The sequence below is a fragment of the Somniosus microcephalus genome, chromosome 5 (assembly GCF_052327205.1).
Source record: "Somniosus microcephalus isolate GS21.2 chromosome 5, FLI_Smic_1.0, whole genome shotgun sequence".
NCBI classification, from domain to species: Eukaryota; Metazoa; Chordata; class Chondrichthyes; order Squaliformes; family Somniosidae; genus Somniosus; species Somniosus microcephalus.
This window is the reverse complement of record NC_140991.1, coordinates 281407907-281431587: the sequence shown is the minus strand read 5'-3', so window position 1 is coordinate 281431587 and position 23681 is coordinate 281407907. Positions and strand designations below refer to the sequence as shown.

The following is a 23681-nucleotide window of genomic DNA, read 5'->3' as shown; positions in this document are numbered from 1 at the left end:
AGGGAAGTGCTATCGCTGCGGCAGAACAACACATGACCAGAAGGATTGTTGGTTCAAGGACCAAGTGTGCAGACAGTGTGGAAAAACAGGACACATAGCAAGAGTCTGCAGGTCTGGGAAGAAAACCAACAGTAAGAAATCTCCACAGGAGAAGTACAAAAAGGTACACCAGGTGATGGACAGTAGTTCAGACGAACAGAAAATTGACACAGACTCCGGAAGCAAGGAGCTGGTTTGTCTGAAACTACATAAGGTAACCAAAATGGAGGCTCACCAGACTATCTGTGTTACACTCAAGATAGACGGAGTCCAAGTGAAAATGGAATTGGACACAGGATCAGCCCTAACAGTCATAAACCAAAGGGACTACAAGCGGCTATTTTCACATATACCCTTGAAAGCTACAGAGATTGTCTTGAAGACGTACACGGGGCAAAAATTCTACCCCAAAGGAAAAATAAGGGTGAAAATGATATATAAAGGCTAGGAAATACCTAAAATGGATATATATGTATTGACAGATGGAGGACCACCACTGCTAGGACGTGAATGGATCCGGAAGATACAATTAGATTGGCATTCCATACAGGCACTGAAGGTTGAGGCCAAAAAGGATGAAGACGTCACACCTGGACGACTGTCAAAAATGTTAACTGACGCAAAAGAAGTGTTCCAGGAGGGACTCGGAACACTAAAAGGCATAACAGCAACGATTAAAATAGAGGAAAATGCAAGCCCAAAGTTTCTTAAGGCCAGACCAGTGCCTTATGCGATCAGACCAGCTGTCGAAGCAGAGCTGGAAGGGTTGGAACATTCAGGAGTACTGTCCAAAGTAGACTGGAGCGAGTGGGCTACACCCATCATTCCTGTAATGAAGAGGTCGTTGAGTAATACGCCTGGGGAACCAAAGAAGGTCCGCATCTGTGGGGATTTTAAGGTGACAGTGAACCCAGTCCTTCACACGGTACAATATCCGCTTCCACGAATTGAGGATATTTTCGCCTCGCTATCTGGAGGTAAACGCTTCACCAAAATTGATCTAGCCCAGGCGTACTTGCAAATGGAGGTAGAAGAAGCCTTGAAACAATACCTTACGATTAACACTCATAAAGGTCTTTATCAATACAACCGGCTGGTGTTCGGGGTAGCATCGGCTCCGGCTATTTGGCAAAGGGCGATGGATCAAGTCCTGCAAGCGATTCCAGGGACCCAGTGTTATTTGGATGACATCCTGGTCACGGGCGAAAATGACAGTGATCACCTCGCCAACTTGGAGAAGGTGCTCACCAGATTAAAGGAATATGGGCTACGAGCTAATCGCCACAAGTGCGAGTTTTTCCAGAAGCAGATCTCGTATTGTGGCCACATCATCGATGAAGGGGGTTACATAAGTCCCCTGAAAAGATTGAGGCAGTAGTCAAGGCTCCAGCACCGGAAAATGTGTCACAACTGAGGTCGTTCCTCGGGCTGGTAAACTACTACCATAAGTTCTTACCAAATTTGTCCACGGTATTACACCCACTGAACACCCTACTGCAAACAGGGGTACCATGGAAGTGGAATGACGAACGTAGATGAGCTTTCCAGAAGTGTAAAGAATTGATCACATCAAAAGAGGTGTTGGCCCATTTCAACCCAGCACTACCAATTCGTTTGGCATGTGATGCATCACCCTATGGTATTGGCGCGGTGCTGTCGCACAAATTCCCAGACGGGTTGGAGAGGCCAGTAGCCTTTGCGTCTCGGTCACTAACCTCAGCCGAGCGCAACTACGCCCAGATTGACAGGGAGGCCCTCAGCCTAGTATAGGGAGTAAAAAAATTCAACCACTATCTGCATGGCCAGAAGTTCACCTTGCTGACTGACCACCAACCACTTGTCTCCATCTTTAATCCTAAGAAGGGCATTCCAGTGATGACGCCACAACGGTTACAAAGATGGTCCCTGTTTCTAGGGGCGAATCAATATGAAATAGAATATAAAGGCACGAAACAGCATGGAAACGCTGATGGGCTATCGCACCTGCCACTGCCTACTGTGGAGGAAGCACCAGCAGTGGATCCTATCGAGATATTTTATTCGTCAATAATTGAACGATTGCCAGTAACGAACGCGGATATAGAGAAGGAGACCCGCAATGATCCGACACTGTCTCGGGTATATGATTTGACGGTGATGGGATGGCCAACACATGGCGACTCACTGTTGCCAGCATTCTCATCCAGAAGAGAACAGCTGTCAGTGTGCCAGGGGACAGTGATGTGTGAATCCCGAGTGGTGATTCCACCCAAGTTAAGGGAGAGAGTGCTAAATGAGCTACATGAAGGTCATCTGGGGGGAGTGAAAATGAAAAGCCTTGCTAGGGCTTATGTGTGGTGGCCGGGAATCGATCAACAAATCAAAGACCTAACCAAGAGCTGCTCAGGATGCCAGAAGGTCCAAAATGCACCACCACATGCCCCTCTACGCCCATGGGAGTGGCCCTCCTCTCCATGGCAATGGGTGCATATTGATTTTGCTGGTCCATTCATGGACTCAATGTTCTTAATAGCAGTGGATGCTTATTCGAAGTGGCCTGAGGTGATCAAAATGTCCTCAACCACTACAGAGAAAACGATTGCAGTCCTACGGACCATATTTGCCAGAAACGGCTTGCCAGAGCAGATTTGCTCTGATAATGGACCACAGTTTGTGTCTGAAGAGTTTCGAAAATTTATGAGAAGGAATGGGGTAAGGCATTACACATCTGCCCCGTATCATCCAGCCACAAATGGATTGGCTGAGAGGTTCGTACAAACCTTTAAGAAGGCGATAAAGGCAATGTGCGACGATGAAATTCCACTACAGCATAAGGTGGACAATTTCTTATTAGCCTACCGAAACGCGACACATGCAGTTACCAACCAGACCCCGGCCATGATGTTCCTTAACCGAAGGTTGCGATCTTGTCTGGACTTGCTTAGACCAAATGTGCGAAGAAATGTTGAGGATAAACAATTCCAGCACATCAATGAGAAGCCGACAAGGAGCTTCAATGTAGGACAACCAGTCTTGGCCCGTGACTACCAAATAGAGAAATGGCAACCCGGAACGATATGCACACGGCAGGGGCCATTAATGTACACAGTGGATGTCGGGGAGAACATTGTGAGACGCCACGTTGATCAGATCTTAGCGTCACAGGACTGAGTCAACCCCATGTCTTGCGTACCTGGGGATGAACCCAACATACCGGTAGCATCTATCTCCGAACCAGTAGCAGTGGAACCCAATGAACTAACCGATGAAAAGGGGCCAGAATCGCCTCCGCACCAAGAACAAGAACCTCAGGAAAGGCGCTATCCCGAAAGGATCAGGAAGCCGCCCCAAAGACTGAATCTATAAATGGACTATTGTTGTTTAATGTACATGTTAAAGTGTTAATTGTTATTTGAATATTATGGGTACTACTAATCTAAAAGGGGAGGAATTGTAGTGTATGTACCTTTAATGGAGAACTACTTTTACAGCTCCTGTATACTGTAGTACCAGCAGTGACCACACCTGTATATAAGCCTTGAGCATGCCTCTGTACCCCAGTCTTGAGATTACCCTACTCCAGTAAATACCTGTTGATTGTTAAGTTACAGCATCCGTGTGGTTATTGAAAAACATCATACTCTCAGAATCACGGATCTAACACTATATTTAGCTGAGAAGCAGATGCACAGCTGATGTTATGTATGGACGCGATTTCCTGTAATATTTGACCAAGCTTTGCTTGCAATTTTTGCTGGCTAGTAAATATTGTCGTGTATTGATTGCGAGTTTGACACCAGTCAATACGGTAATGTAATGTGCGAGTTTAACACCAGTTAATACGGTAATGTAATGTGCATTGCATTATGGGAATTACCCAGGAAAGCTGCAGTCAGCCATTTTACCAATAAAGTAAAGATCACAGTTAGAAGCCTGTCTGCCTGACTCTGATTTAATTTGACGTATCTACATGCTTGATTGAACGCATTAAAGCATAGATACAACATTGGCGATGAGGATAATGGACAGAATCTTTTTAAAAAGGTAGTTGCCCAAGTTTTAGTTAGCTAGGATGGAGAAGACCGGCATTCAAAATTTTGCATGTTTCGCCGAGCCAGCCACATTGGGTCCAAGATGGACGAGGTGGTTAACGTCTTTTGAGCTTTATGCCGACGGCGAAGGACTCATTATCGACGATACCTCTACAGCTGCCACAAAGCAGAGGAGAAGAGCTCTACTTCTACACCTAGCAGGACCAGATGTCCAGGATATCTTTTCGACTCTATCGGACACAGGAGAGCCAGCAGACTACACGGCGGCGGTTAGTGCTTTGAATCACTACTTCGTGCCCCAGGTCAATGCAGCATTTGCTAGACAGACTTTTCATAAGTTGTCCCAGAAGGCAGGTGAGACTGCAACAATTTGCTACTCGCTTGCGGCAGGCTGCTAAAGACTGTGCTTTTGGGGGGGATGCGGATAATCAAATAAGAGACGCTATCCTGAGTAGGTGCATGTCAGCCTACGTGCGGAGGAAATTGCTAGAGGAAGGGCATGGTCTAACGCTCGCCCGCACGTTACAATTGGCCTCACACTGTGAAAACGTCGAGGAGCAGATGTCAGCCATGTCATGTACAGAGAAGGCGGAGACAGATACTGTTTGTCGTGTTACACAGAAAAGAGGGTATTATGTGAAAAGTTCGACAGAGAAACCAAAAGGAAATGGTGATAGGAATGAAAGGAAATGTTACAGATGTGGACACACAGACCACATGGGCAGAGATCCGAAATGCCCAGCACGCGGACAAACGTGTCATAAGTGCAAGGGAAAGGATCATTTCTCCAAAGTATGCCGCACAAAGGGTACAAAGAAACACGATGTGAACAATGTAGAGGAACAAAATAACTGTGCATTTGCTGTTACTGGAAATAACGTGACAGAGAGACTTCTCTTTTGTGTGGGGGGAGTAAACCTGAGAATGTTAATTGATTCGGATGCAACTAATAATGTGATAGATGAGAATACATGGGAAGGACTAAAGTCAGAACACATTAAGTGTCAGTCACATGTCCCTAAGACAGAGAAAGTTATTCTCTTATGCTTCTAGCCGACCACTGTCAGTTAAAGGTGTATTCACATATGGGATTACAATAGGTAAGAGAACTGAGCAGGCGGAGTTCATTGTGGTTAAAGGCCATGGGGAGCCGTTGCTAGGAAGGGAGACAGCCATGAAACTGGGAGTTTTAAAAATAGGCGCAGATGTCTCAGCTGTGGTAGATGTAAGACAGCTACTAGAACAGCGGTATCCAAAGGTGTTCCAGGGAATAGGAAGGCTGGACACAAAACAGATCAGTTTGTATATCGACCCACAAGTGAAGCCTGTGGCCCAGCCACTCAGGCGTATACCATTCAACTTAAGGGGGGCAGTAGAGGCCAAAATAAAACAATTGCGGGACATGGACATTATCGAACCTGTATCTGGTCCCAACCCATGGGTAAATCCTGTGGTTATTGTACCAAAAGTGGATAAGGATGTAAGGTTATGCCTAGACATGAGACGAGCAAACCAGGCAATAGTGAGGGAACGATATCCAATCCCCACCGTTGATGAGATATTCCAAGGTATGAACGGCTCGACGGTGTTTAGTAAGCTGGACCTGAAATGGGGTTATCACCAGCTAGAACTGACCCCTGAGTCACGAGAAATCACAATGTTTGCAGTACATAACGGAGTATACAGGTATACAGGTACAAGAGGCTGATATTCGGTGTATCTTCAGCTAGTGAGCAATATCAGCACGAGATAGCTAATGCCTTAGCTGGAATAGAGGGTGTTGAAAACATCTCAGACGACATTATCGTGCATGCACATGACCAGGAAACGCATGACAGACGCCTGCACGCTGTCATGACCAGACTAATGGAAAGTGGACTGACACTAAACTCAGAGAAGTGCCAATTCAACATGGACCGATTGATTTTCATGGGAATCCTGTTGTCTGAAAAGGGCATCGGACCAACAGCAGAGAGAGTGCGAGCGGTGGCAGAAGCTCGGGAACCAGAGAATGCTACAGAGGTGAGGAGTTTCTTGGGACTCGTTGGGTACAGTAGCAGATTCATCCTGCAGTTTGCAACGCTATCAGAGCCACTGCGACGCCTGACGAGAAAAGACACACCATTTAAATTTGGATCACAACAGAGACAGTCATTCAGTGCACTCAAGGAAGAGTTGGCCAGAGCCGGCACTTTAGCATATTTTGATAAGGACGCACCAACCAAGGTGATAGCAGATGTCAGTCCTGTAGGTTTAGGCGCAGTACTAGTCCAGGACCAACAGGGACAAGAGGTGCCAATATGCTATGTAAGTCGTAGTTTAACAGACTGTGAGAGGAAATACTCTCAAACAGAGAGAGAGGCCTTAGCTCTTGTATGGGCTTGTGAGAGGCTGCATCCATATGTGTATGGCTGAAAATTTAACTTGGTAACTGACCATAAGCCATTACAAGTGATATACAGCCCACATTCTAAACCCTGTGCCCGTATAGAGAGATGGGTACTTAGATTACAGCAGTACGATTTTAAGGTGATACACATTCCAGGCAAGCAAAACATTGCAGACCCACTGTCACGATTGCTGGGGGAGACAGCAAAACAGGAGAGACATTCTCATGGCTCAGATGAATATGTGAGATTTGTAGCTGTGAGTGCAACACCAAAGGTACTCACTACTAGGGAGGTGGAGGAAGCCTCTGCTACCGACCCAGAGCTGATTGAGGTACGGAAGGCAATCACAAACGGACATTTTGAGAACTGTAAAGCTTATGCAGCAATTGCAAACGAGCTGTGCGTAGTGGGGTACCTAGTTCTTCGGGGAACACGCATCGTGCTACCCACAGTGTTACACGCACGAGCCCTGGTGTTAGCACATGAAGGACACTTGGGAATATTTGGAACAAAGCAACATCTCAGAACCAAGGTTTGGTGGCCTGGCATGGACAAGGCAGCTGAAAAACACTGTAAAGCGTGTCACGGCTGTCAGATAGTAGCCAGACCCGACCCACCTGAACCGTTGTGACCAACACCATTACCGGAGGGCCCCTGGCAGGATGTAGCTATAGACTTACTGGGACCCTTGCCATCCAACCACTCCATTCTTGTGGTAGTTGATTATTATAGTCGCTACTATGAATACAACATCATGACCTCCACAACAACAGAGAAGGTTATTGATAGTTTAGAGTCAATCTTCAGCCGTCATCGTTTGCCAATCACCTGCAAATCTGATAATGGTCCCCAATTCAGGTCTGAATTATTCAAAGAATACTGTGAAAACAACGGGATCAAACACCTGAAAACGACAGCAAAATGAGCTCAGGCTAACGGAGAAGTCGAGCGCCAGAATGCATCGCTGATGAAGAGAATCAGAATTGCTCAGTCAGAAGGACTAGATTGGAAACGTGAACTTAGAAAATATGTGACTGTGTACAGGAGCATTGACCATGCCATGACAGGAAAGAGCCCGGCAGAGCTGCTCTTTAAATGGAAAATGAGAGGAAAGCTGCCAGACATCACAGAGTCGCGCGCAGACATGGAAGTACGTGACCGTGATGCAGAACAAAAAGGCAAGTCCAAACTGTACACAGATGAACAGCAAAGAACACAATACTCAGAGGTGGAAGTTGGCAGGACAAAGTGGACAAGTTCACCACTCCTTTTAATGCCACACCGCACAAAGTTTTGAGTAAAACAGGGAGTCAAGTAGTAGTGGAATCTCCAGAAGGAGCACGCTACTTGAGAAACACTACGTTTGTGAAGAAATACAGAACCAATGGACCAAAGGAGACACTCCATGAGCAGGAGGAAACACAAGGGACTGAGGACAGTATAGTAGACCCTGACACACATACCACTGTGACACAGGCAATATCCACTGACACCAACATGTCAGACATACCCAATACAGCCAGACCTCAAAGGGTTAAAAGAAAACCCCAAAGACTGTCTGATTATGTCACAACATAAACTGTGTGAGAACTGCATGGGTGATGTTAAATGTTTAAACCTGGGAATTATTTAGTTGTGTGGTAAGACACAAGTTTGTAAAAAGTTTATAAACCAAATAAGTTATGCAGTGTTATTGTAAGCAACTGTTTGTAAACTGCAAGTTTGTTTCCAAGGAAAAGGGGGATGTCGTGTATTGATTGCGAGTTTGACACCAGTCAATACGGTAATGTATGGGAATTATGGGAATTACCCGGGAAAGCTGCAGTCAGCCATTTTACCAATAAAGTAAAGATCACAGTTAGAAGCCTATCTGCCTGACTCTGATTTAATTTGACGTATCTACATGCTTGATTGAACGCATTAAAGCATAGATACAACAAATAGTCCTTCTTGCAAAATCAAACCCCACAGCAATGTCTATCTTACACGCTGGAGCCTCTATAATGTGAACAATCCAAAGTCAGATTTTGTTAATATATTTGGTACAGTAAATCAAATTTTTCAATGTAAACAATTTGTTTACAAACAAAGTTTTTTAAAAAGGAAAGGGAAGAATCATATACGACAGTCATTTACAACTGCAGCTTGCAAATCTCCAACTGCCTAGCCTCTGGCTCTCTATTCACCATAATACTTTTTCACCCGTCAATCTGCTCAACCACTCCCTCACCTCCACCTTTGATGCCCTTGCACTCAGCAAGATAGCAATCGGAAGCATGAACCCTGACTGATTTTCCTCTACCTAGGCCAGGGCTGCTGAGGCTAATTGCAGAGTCCTTATCACTGCCCTAGAAACACACACCAGGGATGTTGCCAGAGAATTTCTTGGTCTATATGGCTCAGTACTGCTTTAGGCCATGCACATTTAAACTGAGCCTTCAGGAGCAAGACAATATTTGTAATACACTGACTGGCTTCAAAATATTCTAATCAGTTAGTGAAAAATGCTATTTCAAAAAATAGAACTTGTTTTGCATCCTGGTCTTTCAGAACTCTCCACTGGATCAGAAATAATTTAAGTACGTTCCCTTGTTAAATTATAACAGGTAATTTTTAAAAATTAACAGAATGCAGTGAGTTGTTGGAGTGCACTGGGACTCAACATGCCACTCCAACACTGTGGTAGGACCCAGGGTTATATTCCTCAGCAGTGCAGTCCCAATTTCAGTGGTACCATACCAGTTTGGGCAAGAACCATATAGGAGCTGAGCATTTCTCACAGGGAGGGATAGTCATGTGGACCACTCCCGCCATTGATAAAGGTCTAGTAGCAGGTTACCTCTTCAGTTCAGGATGGGTGCGTGGCTCAGGGAGACCAATATGGGGAAAGGAAGAAACATTTCTTGCTTCAATGCTCCCAATGGACTTTTCCATTGATTATGGCAAACGTTTAGTTATGGCCGAGCTTCACATCATTTAGTCAACCTTTCCATACAGATCAGAGGGTAACTTAATATAAAAGGAATAAAGAAACATTAATAGCAATAAAAATACATAAATTTGGGATTTTGAACTTCTGAACAAATTTTAATAAGGAGACAGTTGCAGCTAATATGTTAATTTGCATTTGCAGTTAGATCCAGGATTTACTTTAATAGGATTGTTAAAGACTTTGTTCATGGTGGTAAAGAAACTGAAAGACAATTGCACAGCAAGCTAAACATTGAAAAAATACACTTACATTCTATAGGAGTACAAAACTTACACATGCGGCTTCTTTTAACTTGTCCTTAAAATCTTTAATTTAAAAAAATTTGTCTGCTGCTCCAGTCATTTGCAGAAGCTCATTCATGTTTGCTTGTTGAATACCCAGCACAAATAGTTGGATGTGCTGTTTCCTCAATTCAGCAACTGCTGCAACCACACTGTCACTAGATTGTCCAGCTGTAATCACTAGAAGGTACTGGGGCACCTTTTCTTTTTTCCGACTTCCCACTGATGGATGAAAGAAGCTGCTCACGAATCTTAGTGCTGCTCCAGTGAAGGTTTCTCCATGCAGCTGGGTTATTTTATCAATTCTGTCTCTTAGCGTATTGTGCGAATCAGACTCGTTCAAGTAGATTTCAGGTCTTTGCTCTGTGCCGTACTGGGCTAGAGCGAACTGGAACTGACTTGGACCAACATCAAACAAGGTGACAAGTTCTTTCAAGAAACTCTTCGACTCCAGGAAGTCACTGTTTTTTTATACTTTTTGATCCTTCAATGAGGAAAACAATATCTAATTTTTCAACTTCACATCCTGCACAAAGTAGAGAATCACAGAGAAATTAGAGCAAGGCAAGGCAATGTAGTTCGAAGAAAAACCTGCAAATGCAGCAAATACACAGCAAAACCATTAGTATCCAAAAGAGAAAATACCGATTAACGTTTCAGGTGTAGGCCTTACATCAAATCTGGAAACTGGAGATAAGAAAACCCTTTCTAGGACTGAACAAAGCAAAGCCAGGAAGAACAAGTAAAAACAGAAAAATTGAAAATGTTGTAAATACTCAACAGGTCAGGCAGCATCTGTAAAGACAGAAACAGAGTTAACGTTTCAGGTCGATAACCTTTCATCAGAACTGGAAAAGGTTAGAAATGCAACAAGTTTTAAGCCAGCGAAAGGGGGAGGGGATGAAAGTACAAAAGGGAAAGTCTGGTGGAAGGCAGGAGTGCTAAATGACAAAAGGGATGATGGTGCAAGGCAAAAGTGGATGGCAAAGGGACATGCAAAGAAACAAAAGATGGGTCTAGAGGACGGGTAAATGGCAACAGCAGAATCATTACAAACAGCTGCTGTCTGAAAGAAAGGGAGCAGAAGTTATGGTCTGAAATTGTTGAGCTCAATGTCAACATTGTCCAGAAGGCTGTAAAGTGCCTACTCAAAAGATGAGCTGCTGTGTCTCGAGCTTCCATTGAGCTTCATTAGAACGGTGTAGGTGGCCAAGCACAGAAATCAGAGTGAGAGTGGGGTGGAAAATTAAAGGCCGCGATTTTCCTACCTCGGCGGGTCCGTGGTGTGCGACGTTGGTGGTGGGTTCCCGCCCCGCTCCTGTCTCTATCCCGGCCTCCGACACGACTTTCCCCCGATTGGGCTTGTTAATCCCGCCCAGCGAGTTTCCTGGCCAATTGAAGGAAGCGGGTCTGATGACACTATTTGATGATGCATCATCAGTCAGTTTCCTTAAAGGGACCATGCACAAATTTACTTTGACATTTGTGCTGTCAGTGTTCTACAGCATTGAGGTGCTGCAACACTGACAAGCACTACACAGAGGTGCACGGCTGCATCCAGGTCTCCCATGACTCATATGGAGGGAGTCACAGCAAGCAGGGAGGTTCTCTTCCCTTCCAATGGGTGGAAGAGACCTCCCCAGGAGATCAATGCAGCCTGGTTGCACATTGCACAGGAGGGCATAAGCAGGGATGTCATCAGGAGGACCAGGCTGCAATGGCTCAAACCTTTCAATGATCTCAGTAGATCACAAAATGTTACTGCAAAGCCACACTCAACCTCATTCTGCTGTGCCATTCATCACATCCCCATCACTCTGTCTTCCCTACCCTACTCCTGCACATCCTTACTCACACCAACTTACCTTGCACCTCCACTCATCCCTCTCTATCTACATTATCACTTCTCCATCTCACTAGCCACCCCTCACACTCACCCTCATCCTAGTCCAATCATACCAACTAACAACACACAAGGGTAGGCACTTGTGTGTTTGAGCCAATGTTCATGTGAAGCTTCTGTTAATGTGCTAGCAAACATTGAAATCTTTATTTTCAACACTTTGCGTTCTTGGACAGATTTGTGTGCAGCTTTGGAAGTGGCATAGTAAGTTGCAGTGAATGGTGAGACATAACGGCACCCCGGCAATGGTGATGAGTGCGAAAGGAATGGTTTGGGCATTGTAGGGATTCTTTATGTTGTTAGTGTGGGGTGGTGCCAACCTGGAACATCATGTGGCAGCCAGGGTGTACAGCGTCAAGTGAAGTAAAGTGAGGCCATCCCTGGCGTCCCAGGCAGCAATATGGTTGGGTGTTGATGCTCTGTGACCTGTGCAGCATCAGGTGATTGCAGAGAAGGTTGGTGTTGTTGTTGGTGCTGCTGGTGTGCATGATGATGCTGGTGTTGGGATTGATCGTGGTCAGATTCTAAGGATCAAGGTGAGAGAGTATAAAGTGCACCCATGCTGATGGAACAGATGGCAGGTGAAGTAGAGATGACAGAAGCGATCTGTCAATGGTGGGAAAGGTAATGAAGTCAGACTGCATGGAGACTTGTGTAAAGACTTGCAGCATCCTGAATCTGTTGTGGAATGCAGTTTAGTGGCTAAGGGAACATTTCTCAATCAGCTGGGAGCTTTGACTTGACCTTTGAAGCTGTCAACTCATCAACTGATTCAATGGCAAGTAACCTCCCACATCAGCTTCATGGATGAGGTCTCGGCACAGCGGGAAACCAGTGGGCGACCTTTGAAAGTTAAAAAGCTGGGAAAAAAGCATTGTTAAGTGGCTGTAAACAAGCCACTAATGATTTGAATTGGGTCGCTCACCGCTGCCTGTCGGGTCTGCTCAGCGCTGACAGACCAACATCAATCAATTTAAATTTCACAGCTGACCCGCCACCCATCCCGTCCACTGAGCACCCGCAAAATCGCGGCCAAAATGACAGGCGACCGGAAGCTCAGGGTCACACTTGCAGACTGAACGGAGGTGTTCCGCAAAGCGATCACCCAATCTACGTTTGGTCTCCCCAATGTAAAGGAGACCGCATCACGAACAGCAAATACATTATACTAAATTGAAAGAAGTACAAGTAAATCGCTGTTACACCTGGAAGGAGTGTTTGGGGTCCTGGACAGTGGGATGGGAGGAGGTAAAAGGGCAATGGTTTAATCTCCTGCGCTTGCACGGGAAGGTGCCCTGGGAAGGGGAGAGGGTGGTGGAGGTGATTAAAGAGTGGATTGCTTTTTTTAAAGCTGTAAAAAGGTGAGAATGCACTGGATGATATACAAAGATAACCTCAATCAGGGAGTGAAAAAGCTTTACGAAGACAAAAAGAAAATGACATTTTAGTCAGGTAGTGAAAAGGCAGTAGAAAGGAGGTGAATAAATCTCCAAAATGGAAGGAAAGGAAGTGGAAGATGAATGAGAGATGGGTGGAAAAATTGAGGATACACCAGAGATCTGAAGTTGCTAAATTCATTGGTCAGCCATTGAGGGCTAAAGAGTGCCAAAATGAGGTGATGTTCCTGAAGTTTAAATTGAATTTGGTTATAACAGTGTAAATAGGATTGCCAACAGAACACAGAGGGTTTAAAATCCCTGGTGACTCGATCTGCCAGCAAATATGTCAGAGCAGAACACTGCGCATCCTAGCTCCAGACCAGGTACCACAGTCCAAATTATTATTTGCATAGCCAGGGTGCACTACTGGCACCAGCAGCAGTACATTAGGGGTGCCAGATTTAGCTTGACCCTTTCTGCTCTCATAAGATGGAGCAGCTTCATTGCTGCTCCAACTGAGTCCAGCCTGAGGCTCAATTCGGGCAAATATTTTTTTTTCATTGTTTGGCTTCAAGTGGAGCTATTCTGACACTAGAGAGATAATTGTCTGTCTCTGGCGAAGACTTGAGACCTTCAGAAGGCCTAATAAGAACTCACATCAGGTGTTAACAGGCATGAGTTCTGCTGAGGCCTTTTAACAGTGTAGATGTAACAATTTCCCAACAAAATCTGAAAACTCTCCCTCAACACTCCCTCCTTCCAGTCAGCTGGGGGTGGGGAGGGGGGTGAAATTTCCATCCATGGCCCCCCTGACTGGAATTTAAAAGTTCAGTCTAAATGAGGCAAAATCTCAGTAGAACTAGGTTCCCCTAGAATTTTTGAGCCCGACTAGGCAATAATTGGACCTCCATCCTCTCCCAACGCAGGAATTTTTATATTTAATGCAGATTTCAACATTCTGAGAAATAGAAATTTCACAGAATCTGTGCATCAATTTAGCTCCCATTAAAAATTATGTTCACACTTAATTTTTAGCAGTTTAACCTTGATTGTGTATGTAAAGAGTGCTTTAAAATGAATAGTAAAGAGCGCTGAGATATCCCGTTGATTGTTATTTATGATATGGTTTGTGTCCCATGGCTCTTCAACATATATACTTTCCATACAATCTGCTTTTACAAATAATTACTCACCAGGTTTAGTTTGATTACACAGCAACTGAGAAATTGTTCTGGATAAACCTTTCAATCCGCCAAAAGCCAAAGCATAGTCGTATTTCTCTTCTGATCCTGTAATTGCCACAAGTTCTTGTTTGTTGGCACCATCTACACCAATGGCATAGACTTCAACACCATCGTTTCTGAAGGCGTTCGCTATGGCTGGTATGCCTTTTGAATCTGTAACTTGTCCACTGGTAATGAGAATAATGAACTTCGGCACCTTGGTTTTGCTTTGACCACCCTTTTCTGCAGCTAGAAGAAGTTGTTGTGCATGTTTCAGAGCCTTTGCTGTGTATCTAGATCCATGCGTTTCTTTCCGTAGTCCCAAAACTGCAGCTCTGACTTCAGCTTTGCTTGTGAATTTATCAAGCTGGAATATGGTCCGTGGGCTGTTTCCATACACAATGGCTCCAAATCGAACATTATCAGCATTAAATTCAGAACGGTTCACCGCTGCCATCAGAAAATGCTTCATGCTGTCAAACTGAGGTGTGGTTATGCTGTCTACCCCATCCAATACAAATACAATGTCTGCAACTTCTATTCTCTTGCACTCTGTTTAAAAAAAGTCAGCAATACATAATCAGGCAATGGCAAGTAAAAACAGAAAGAAAAAAAGGGCAAATGCTGAAAATCTGAAATAAAAGCAGAAAATGACAAAATGCACAGTACATCTGTCAGCATCTGTAAACAGAAAGACAGGTTAATGCTTCAGGTGAAAACTTTCCATCCAATAGTTTTAATGGATGGTAAACTGCAGACAGCTCATCCATGGTTTTCCAATATTCACTGCCAGTGGGCAAGGCTCCCACTGCCAACACTTGTTTGAAAAGTTCCTCTCACTATGGAATCATTCTGCTAGTTTTCGAAGTAATTTGGAAACTTTTTACTCACCTTCTAATGGACTGCACACTTCAAATGAAATAATTTTTTTAACATTTTTCAGGTTTTCCAATGTATCCACCTCAAAAGCTTTATCAGGTGATCCTGCAATTTCTAGAATCTGAGCAGACACAGCATCTTTGACACCAATGGCAATAATCGTAATTGATTTATCCCTTATGGCTTTGGCAGGTTCATACACATCATGTGACTTTCCATCTGTAATCACGATAAGGAATTGATGTTCATCAGGACGACCCCCCTTTGAACTATTAGGGCTAGATTTTCAGTATAGACAGTTTTGGGGCGCTAACCTTAGCGCCCGCCCGAAGTTAGCGCCCGCCCCAAAGTAGCGCCCCGTTGCCGGAAATTCAGTGGCTTCGCCCTAAGAGGTTGGTGGAGCACTAAAAGAGGCGTTCCACTACTATCTTTAGGCGCTAAGCCGGCGGTGCAGAGCGCAGCGCCCGAGCTCGGGCGCAGCACACGGCAGACACTCTGGTGCCAGTGAGCTCTTAAAGGGGAAGGGTGCATGTGTTTTTGGAGGGGATGGAGGAGGATGATGATGATGATGATGATGATGATGATGATGATGAGGAGGAGGAGGAGGAGGAGGAGGAGGAGGAGGAGGAGGAGACACCGTTCACAACAACACACTGCATCCTTCCACACAACACATGCAGAGTGCCGTTTATAGTGCAGGAGGGGTGCCCTTTAATTTGCGCTCCCCAGGTTGTGTTGCGTTCCATTTTACAAACGCTCTGGACGCCAGCCGCAGAATGGGGCGGTCCGACTGAAGTTTGGATTCGGGGCGGCCAAAGGGCGTTGCACGAGGATGTGACGTCATTTTCTGCGCGCGCATCCGGGCGGCCGCTAAACTTTGCGCCGGCGCTAACGGGCAACTTAATTTGGGGCGGGGCGCAAACTGCGCTGCGCCCGGGCGCTACACGAATAGCGCCCGAAAATCACTTCTCTTAAGGCGCTAACTGCTGGCGCAAGCAACTGAAAATCTAGCCCTTTGTCTATTGTAAACTTCAGTGCATGGCCTGTAAATGTACCAGTAGTTAACTGAGTAATGTCATCAATAGCTTTCAGTATTTCTGTTTTGTCAGTATATTCACCAAGCTTGAATTCCAAACTTGGGTTACTGGTGTACTGTATCACACCAAATTGGACTCTGTTTTCACCAAACTCAGTTTTATTGATGAAGTCTTTCATAAATGTTTTCATCTTCTTAAAACTGTTTTCATGTATGGTACCTGATCCATCAATTAGGAAGATGATGTCTGCCACTTTCAGTTTTCTGCAGGCTATAGGAAAATAAAACAAACGAATGTTTGTTTCCAAAGTTTCCTTTTGATCCTAAATTGTCAAATTGTTTAGAATCACAGAATCATAGAATGATATAGCACAGAAGGAGGCTATTTGGCCCATCATGCCTGTGCTGACTCCAATTAGCCCCACACCCTGATTTCCCCATAGCCCTGCAAATTCTTCCCCTTCAAGAATTTTATAATATTAGACAAAGTCAACATGGATTTATGAAAGGGAAATCATGTTTGACAAACCTACTGGAGATTTTTGAGGATGTAACTGGTAGAATAGATAAGGGAGAACCAGCGGATATGGTGTATTTGGATTTTCAGAAGGCTTTTGATAAAGTCCCACATAAGAGGTTAGTGTGCAAAATTAAAGCACATTGAATTAGGGGTAATATACTGGCATGGATTGAAAATTGGTTAACAGACAGGAAACAGAGAGTAGGAATAAATGGGTCTTTTTCGGGGTGGCAGGCGGTGACTAGTGGGGTACCGCAGGGATCAATGGTTGGGCCCCAGCTATTCACAATATATATCAATGATTTGGATGAGGGAACCAAATGTAATATTTCCAAATTTGCTGACGACACGAAACTACGTGGGATTGTGAGTTGTGAGGAGAATGCAAAGAAGCTTCAAGGCGATTTAGACAAGTTGAGTGAGTGGGCAAATACATGGCAGGTGCAGTATAACGTGGATAAATGTGAAGTTATCCACTTCGGTAAGAATAACAGAAAGATAGAGTATTATTTAAATGGTGATAGATTGGGAAATGTTGATGTACAAAGGGACCTGGGTGTCCTTGTACACCAGTCACTGAAAGCAAACATGCAGGTGCAGCAAGCAGTTAGGAAAGCAAATGGTATGTTGGCCTTCATTGCAAGAGGATTTGAGTACAGGAGCAAGGATGTCTTACTACAGTTATACAGGGCCTTGGTGAGACCACACCTGGAGTACTGTGTGCAGTTTTGGTCTCCTTACCTAAGAATGGATATACTTGCCATAGAGGGAATGTAGCGAAGGTTCACCAGACTGATTCCTGGGATGGCAGGACTGTTGTATGAGGAGAGAATGGGTCAACTAGGCCTGTATTCACTAGAGTTTAGAAGAATGAGAGGGGATCTCATTGAAACGTATAAAATTCTGACAGAGCTAGACAGACTGGATGCAGGGAGGATGTTTCCCCTGGCTGGGGGGTCTAGAACGAGGGGTCACAGTCTAAGGATATGGGATAGGACATTTAGGACTGAGATGAGGAGAAATTTCTTCACTCAGAGGGTGGTGAACCTGTGGAAGGCTGTGGAGGCCAAGTCACTGAATATATTTAAGAAGGAGATAGATAGATTTCTAGACACAAAAGGCATCAAGGAGTTTGGGGAGCGCGTGGGTATATGGTATTGAGATAGAGGATCAGCCATGATCATATTGAATGGCAGAGCAGGCTCGAAGGGCCGAATGGCCTACTCCTGCTCTTATTTTTCTATGTTTCTATGGTGGCTCCAAGTGTCAAATCGAATGACGGTGTTTCTTCTTCAACACTCTCTTCTCCCTCTTCTTCTACAACCACTAAATGGGCAGGTTGGATTTCTTGGATATTTAAAATGAGAAAGGCACAAGTGTTGGATTGTGGTGAAGGGTGGGGGGAAGCAAGAGGTGCATGCTTACACCATATGCAGACTGTAAATCAGAAGACATTATGGGATGAGGGGGAAGTGGGATGGGAGAAGGAGGATAACATATGAGGATACCGGCATCTTGTTCACTTTCAGCCCCGCCGCTGGCCACAGGTTCAGACATGCCCCTCCCAAAAATAGCCAGCAGCGTCTCCTCCATGAGGGTGAGGGGATGCAGGCGAGCCTGTCCCCTGTCGGTTAGGTTCTGCTGACGCTAGTTATGGGGCATCTTTTCTAGCACGAGAAAGGGAAGTGTGTCAGTGAGTGTGGTTCAATGTATTTAGCTAATATGTCTATCATGCTTGAATAGCTGACAATGTGTGCAAGCTGTGTGATGTGGGTGTGAGGCTTGCAGCAGTGGTAAGTGTGTGAGGGTCAGGTGAAGCTATGAATGTGAATTATGATTCACGATTGATAGAGATTGTTGGTAGGTGAGTGATGGAGATGTGGTGCATTGAGCTATATGTGAGGCTAGTGGTGCAGATGGTGGAATATGGCATTTTGAAGATGAATTCACTGACTTTGACCACGCCTGTGAGGTCATTAAACGTCTTCCTGCACTGCATTCACGTCCTCGGGGCAATACTGCTAACATTCGCCACAGTGATGATCTGCTCCCATTGCACTTTTGTCTGTTGCCTGGAGGGCCACCTGGCCCTCTGTGGGAAGAGGACTCTCTCCTACTATTGACCTCTTGCACCAAGGCCTCCAGTGCTGCATCGGAGAACCTTGGTTCACACTTTCTCCCCTGTTGTGCCATCATGAATTGATATTTTGCACTGTCTTCCTCAGCCGGTTGAATGATGAGCTATAGGCAGAATGCACCTCCCCTTTAAGAGGTGCAGACTGCCTTTACATAGTGCATGCTAGCTTTAATTGGTGCTAGCCTCGCACAAACTTGGGCCCCCTGCTGAGCGTGCTGCCAGTCAGCAGTGCATTCAGCACTGAGTTGAACACCACAATCATGCAAATGTGCAGGCAGCGCGAAGTTCAGGTGCTGCCTGCAGTCTTCTGAACAGCCGTGGGTTGCTAGCACATCACAATCCCCGGGCCCATTTTTGGGGACAAAACAATTCCTAGGGGAGGAGGGCCCAATAGCACATGGGAAACCCGGAAGTAAGTGCAGTGCATCTGTCAGTGACTTTTTAATGAAGCCACCACATTATCATTTTACGTCCGTGTTTCCCATACAATTAGTGTCAGTGGGCATGATGACAACCCGCATGATGTGATTTCAACTCCAGTATTCAAAAGGATGGTCCAAATATGCAAGTTGAAGGAATTTGGAGTTGTAATAGAGCCACAAAGACCTATTGCGATGGAATCGAGACAGGAAAAGGCTGCACCCGCTTCAGTGATGCCTTCTTGGATGTGCTGCTGGCGGCTGTAAGGAGCCGGAGATACTCCTCCCTAGTGACGGGATGAAGAAGCCTGCTGCAGGCACAAAGAAAACCTGTTTGGTGCCACACTCCTGGATCCAATACAGGAAGTGATTCAATGACATATGCAGGACAGGAAAGGTCAGAGCAATGGCACATTGCCCTACATCCTGATGTGTGCATCACCCTAAGCCCTCACTCTGCCTGCTCAAGCCTACTCCAGCACACCACTCCTCACACCAACTTACCTTGCAGGGGCACCCATTCCTCTTTGTCTATGCACTTCCTCACATCCCCATCTGTCTATCCACCACTGACACTCAACCTCATGCAATGTCATGCCTATACCTCATAGTCACCCTCAACAAATCCTCTCCAACCATCAGGTGAACACAGGCCAGAATTCTCACTAATAGATCTCTTCTTTACCTCCTTGCAGGAGAAGAGAGCACAGAACACCAAGGGAGAGGCACAGAACCGGAAGTGGCCCTCCAGGCATTTCTCAATTAACAGCTGCAGAGGAGGAGGCACTGGAGATCAGTGGAGTCTCGGTGTGCCTGGTCATCAAAGATGGGGAGATGGGGGCCTGCCAGCTACCCGGTGACGGAATTAAGTATCAGGCAGCCAAGTGGCATACAAAACTCAGTCATGATGTCAACAGTGACTGAAATATGATTATGTGCATAATGATAACTTCAAGTATTCATACCTACACAATACTTAGTCATGTCTTTTATCTCCCACAGAGCCTTCATGCATACAGTAGGAGGTAGTTGAGGTCACCCTCGATGATGACGACTCCTCAGAGGTGCTCACTCGCTCTGAGGGTGAACCATCACAGGACTTATGCAGACCATGCACCAGCTCAGATACTCCCCCTTCAGTGGGACTAGTTAGAGGGATAGTTGGGTTTTCACATGGTGACTCGCACTTCACAAGTGAGCAAGAGCAGATAGTGGAGTCAGGGACAACAGTGGAGAGTCCGCGTCGGAGGGTGCAGGATTCTCCAAGCTCTGCTCAGCTGGATGCAGATGCTGTGCCCCGGGGGCCGTCGATGAACAAGATACTTCTTGAGCAGTAGCAGAGAATGTGCCATGTACTGGCAGGTATTCCAAGTGCACTGTACACGATTGCAGAGAGATTGGAGGAGTCCGCCTCAATCATGAGTGGCATGATGTCGCAGGCCTTTGTGATGATGTCTTCTTTCATGGAAAGAGTGGGCAACTGCATGGAGCATCAAACGTGACAGTCACATGGGTGCATGCAGGTCTTCAGCAATGGCTTGTACACTCTAAATGCCACCTTATATAGAATGAATGATACCCTAGCCTTGGCCTTTCATTGCCCCACTGATCTGCATAATAGTATTCTCCAGCACATTGCTAGCAGGGAAGCGCAGGTGGGCGGTGAGAGGGATGATGGTGAAAGGGGACATGGAAGTGGGGACTCGGCTCAAAGTGCTCACACTTCTCATTTGTTGTCTCCCCCTGCACCCCTCCCAGTCAGTAACTCACATGCTGCCTCGTGTCCTGATGGCCGAGTCTGCCCCTACACAGGTGCACGTGGAGCAGACTTTGGCGGGGCCCTCGTGGGCTCCAAAACCCAGAGGATGTCGACAGTGATCTGAACAGCCTACCTCTACCTCTGCTGAAGCCACGGGGGTTGCACCACATAGAAGAGCTAGGAAAAGGAAGAGTAAAGATTTGTAGTTGCATTCTTGGTTGCTGGCTGTCAAGTGGACTTTTCAGTTGTGTGATGATGAATGGGAAGACGTGAATTCATGGTGAGCAATGGGGGGATGCTGTGAAAGGGATGCTTGGTTCTTTGCAGGACTGTTTCATGTTAGCGGCATTGGGGGAGGGGGTGGGCTAAAATAGCTTTTGCATGTGGTTGTTAGATGGGTGCACTGGTGGAAACGAAGTGAACCTCGCAATAATGAGGGCATCCCAGGCAGAAATATGTGCTGCTGGTGGTGCATTGCCTGCATCACCTTCTGCCGCCTCGTCTTCCTCCTCCTCCTCCTCGGAATCGTCCAAAGAGGCTCTGTGTTCTGCGCCTGGTTCCTCCTGCAGGTCCAAGCCTCGCTGCTGCGCAATGTTGTACAGAGCACAGAACATTGCAACCATTCTGGAGACCCTAGCTGGTGCACATTGAAGGGCACCTCCAGATCTGTTGGCTGGAAAGTGGCCTTTTCATTTGTGTGATGATGAATGGGAAGATATGAATTGAGACCGAGCAAGGGGGAGCTGTGAAAGGGAGGCTTGGTTGTTTGCAGGACTGCTTTGTGTTAGTGGCATTGGCGGTGGGGCGGCGGGGGGTGGGGGGGGGAAGAGGTGCAAAAGTGGCATTTGCATGTGGTTGTTAGATGGATACAATGGTGGAACCTAAGCGAACCTCATAATAATGAGGGCATCCCGGGCAGCAATGTGTACCATTGGTGGTGCATTGCCTGTATCACCTTCTGCCTCCTCGTCTTGCTGCTCCTCCCCACCCCCATCCTCATGTTCCTCCTCCTCCTCCTCCTCGGAATTGTCCGAAGAGGTTCTGTGCTCTGCACCTTGTTCCTCTTGCAGGTCCAAACCTCGCTGCTGCGCAATGTTGTGCAGAGAGCAGCACACCACAAGCATTCTGGAGACCCTAGCTGGTGCAAATTGAAGGGCACCTACAGATCTGTCCAGGCACCTGAAGCGCATCTTCAACATGCCGATGGCTTGTTCGGTGAAACATCTGGTAGTCATATGGCATACTTTGTATTGCACCTGTGCCTCATTCCTCGTGTTTCTGAGAGGTGTCATCAGCCACGTTTTAAGTGGTTATCCCTTGTCTCTGAGCAGCCAGCCAGTAACTCTGCTTCCAGGTGTGAAGAGATCAGGGAGGGTGGACTGTCGCAGAACAAAAGCATCATGGCAGCTACCGAGGAATCTTGCGCACACCTGCATAAAGATCTTTTTGTGGTTGCACACCAGCTGCACATTGATGAAGTGGAAGCACTTGCAATTGATGAATACTCTTGGGTGATCTGGGGGTGCCTTAATTGCCACATGCATGCAGTCTATGACGCCCTGCACCTGTCGGAAGCCAGCCAAAGCTGCAAACCCGAACACCCTCTCAGTCTGACTGGCATCATCGGTGGCAAAGTTGACATAATTGGTGGCCCTGGCAAACAAGCCATCAGTCACCTGTCTTATGCATTTGTGGGCTGCCGACTGCGAGATCCTGCAAATGTCTCCGGCAGAGCCCTGGGAGGATCCAGAGGCAAAAAAGTTGAGGGCAGTGGTGACTTTGACAGCCACTGGTATAGCATGGCCACCAGGTCCAGTTGGCTGCAGGTCTTGTTCCAGCAGCCTGCAAATGCCTGCCACCACCTAATGCGACACCCTCAGACCCCTGAGAGACTAGTGTTCAGATATGTTGAGGAAGCTTATCGTCTGCCTGTAGACCCTGTGAGCCAGGTATGGCCTCCTGTGAGCTGTACCTCTCTGCTGGGTGCCGCTTACGCAGCCTTATATTGCCTCTCTCCTGTGGAGCTGCAGGACTCTGAGAAGCAGGCTGTTGCTGGTGCTGCTGCTGGTATTGCAGCTGGTGCTGCTGCTCCTGCTGGTGCTGGTGCTGGTACTGGTTATCTTGGTCCTTATCTGAGGTCCAATCTAAGTCAACATAAGTGGCACCCATGCTGATCTGATAGACCAGAGCTCCAAATTGCAGGCCAGACCTCCAAACCTCTGAAACTGACCACAACTTCAGGATTTAGCGCGGGCGCAGATAAAAGCAGAAATTCTGAAGTTGTGGTCAGTCATTCACTACTCCATCACAGGTTACACTGTGGAACTCCCCCGAGCCGGCAATCAGTTGAAATCACATATAAGCCCCTAATGACCCTCTAAAACGTTAAGCCTTGTTGAAAGAGCTATAACTGGGCTTTTAATGGCGTACTGACAGCTCAACAACCGTTCTGGCCCTGAAAAACAAATGTTATACTTATGGAATGTCAAATTCTTCCATTAATATGATTAAGAATTGCACTGTTTTTAAAATAATATTTTTAAATGTTTATTTATGACATTTCAGCTTCTACCTTAATCCTATGTGTATGTCCCAATCTTTATTTCGCTCTCTGTAAAATGTTTTAAAGTAAATTAGAATCTGTTCATTTTACTTCCGAGTTTGCTGTCTGTAAGAATTCTTCAATGTGATTG

At 46.0% G+C, this 23681-nt stretch overlaps 1 pseudogene; it reads right to left on the bottom strand.

Moving 5' to 3' along the window:
• The window catches only part of LOC147117765 (collagen alpha-6(VI) chain-like), a 281465-nt pseudogene that overhangs the window by 248093 nt on the left and 9691 nt on the right, over positions 1 to 23681 (bottom strand).